Source organism: Lygodium microphyllum, chromosome 1, assembly GCF_053477565.2.
Source record: "Lygodium microphyllum isolate KBCC chromosome 1, Lygodium_microphyllum_v1.1.10, whole genome shotgun sequence".
NCBI lineage: Eukaryota > Viridiplantae > Streptophyta > Polypodiopsida > Schizaeales > Lygodiaceae > Lygodium > Lygodium microphyllum.
The window spans coordinates 7,890,016-7,892,236 of NC_141135.1; the positions used below are offsets into that span (position 1 = coordinate 7,890,016).

Consider the following 2,221-nt stretch of genomic DNA (forward strand, 5'->3'; position numbering starts at 1 on the left):
ATCTTTCTTTTCTCGAGGTCCCAAATTCTATATACCATCTTCACCGTATCGTAGGAATATGCATTTATAGAACATTGGTTCCAATTTGTTGCGTTATTCTTTCCATATGTGCACAAAAGCCATGCAACCAAACATTTGCAAATGAGCATTAGAAGGTGGCTTGCCGCACCACTCTTCTTGAGGGACTCTCCCCCAAAAGACTTATTTAGTGACCTACTATTCAGATGAATGGCTGTCATAATAGCCTCTACCCAAAAGCCATGGGGTAATGCAGCATGAGATATCATCATACTACAGACCTTATTGTGTATGGTCCAATTCATGTGCTCTGCAACTCCATTTTGGGGTGGATTATGAGGGGTAGTGAGCTCCCTCTTTATCCCCTTGTTGTCACAAAATGCCTGAAAGGCTTTGGACACATACTCCCCACCGTTGTGAGAGCAAAGACACTTAAGTATCTTATGAGTCTAGTTCTCAACCAATGCCAATAATGTTTGAAATCTGACAAGCACTTCCTCCTTTCTACAAGTAGGGTAAACCCATACCTTCCGAGTGTAGCATCATCGACAAATGTGACAAAGTATTTCTTTCCTCCTAGAGATAACCTTGGCATCTAACATACATCAAAATGTACTAACTCTAGAGGCAAAATGGGGTCTCCAAACGGAAGAATCAAACCCTTGTCCAAGAACCCTGTGCCATGCTTCTCATTGCTGGCCTACCCAAATCTTATTGGGAAGAAGAACTTGCTACTGCTTGCTATCTTTAGAATCAAATCCCACATTCAGTCGATCCTCAACATACCCCATATTTTCACTAGTTTCGAAAGATACAGAATTTACAACACCTTCGATGTTTGGATGTATAGCATACCATGTCCAAGAACTTGAAATGTGGATGCCACAAGCAGTTGGATGGTGTTTATGGGCTACGGAGACCGCTTTGGAGTCAAAGTCTACCGATTCTACAACGCTTAGAAGAAAAAGTTTCAGTTTTCACACTCTATTTCTTTTGATAATCTGTCAATGATTAGTCCTCAGCGTGGTGAAGCTATTACAACTCATTCCTACACTCCAATGCCTCTCCCTCAACATCGACTACCTGGCCCTCCCTCTTCTCCACAAGTTAAATGGGAAGAGCATGATGCTTTCCACCCACCACTATTGCTTATGCCACCACCTCCCCCCCCGCCACAAGGAGTTCCCAATTCCCCTTCCCCAATTGGAACCCCTTTACCTCATCATGCACCTCCTTGGTCCCTTGGGGGTTATAAGACTGGCTCTTTCCTCTTCCCTCAATCACAAAATCCCTTGTACCAACCAGGGCATCTGAACCTCAAAAACTCCATATGGAGAGAGTTGAACCCGCCTTCACATTCAAGCTCTAGCTCTCAAGTGTCGGAGATATTGCTCTCTAATACACCTCCAGCAGAACAACAAGGCTCCCCTGCAAATCCTACCACTCTGCCCACCTCCCGGCTGATCAAGGGAAAGCCCTCACAACCATCCGTACCAATAGAACCCATTCATCAACCTTCTTTGATGGGTCCTGCTCCAAGAACCCGATCCTCCATGACCCCCAAATTTCAATCTCCTCGTGAGATCTATGAAAGTAGCAACCTGTCCATTCTGCTTGATTCCTCAATTGAGCCGACTTGTGTCTTTGCCGGTGGAGGGAGCGTGCCTACCCTTAATTTTGCTAGTGCCTTCAATTTGCAAGTACTTCATGCTACAACTAGTGCCCCTTTGGATGATTCGGGCGCCTTATCTTTATTAACCTCTGAGCTGGTGGATTAAATCTCCATGGATGAAACTCTATCAGGGAGTGAAGCTCCCAAGTGGGAAGAGGAGATGAACTCTGAATATCAATCCTTAATGTATAATCACACATGGGAGTTGTGCCCGCCCTTGCTGATCACAAGCCGGTCACCTGCAAGTGTCTCCTCTGAAAGAAGTTACACTCTAATGGTAGCATATCCCGCTACAAAGCCCGTCTAGTGGCAAGGAATGGACTATAGTGAGAGTACCCTCTCCTCCGAATCATGACCTTCGTGTCTTGATCGCCATTGCAGCTCAATTTCACTTCTTTCTCAATCAAATGGATGTTCGCACAGCCTTCCTTCATGGTGACTTGGAAGAAGATATTTACATGCGACAACCCCCTGGCTATGTCTCTGTCAGGTATCCTAATTATGTTTGCAAACTCCTCAAAGCTTTGTATG

General features: G+C 44.9%; 1 pseudogene; it reads left to right on the plus strand.

The window, feature by feature from the left end:
- Positions 1-700: 700 nt before the first annotated feature.
- Positions 701-1,948, plus strand: LOC148040821 (uncharacterized; annotated as a pseudogene).
- The last annotated feature ends 273 nt before the right edge of the window (positions 1,949-2,221 follow it).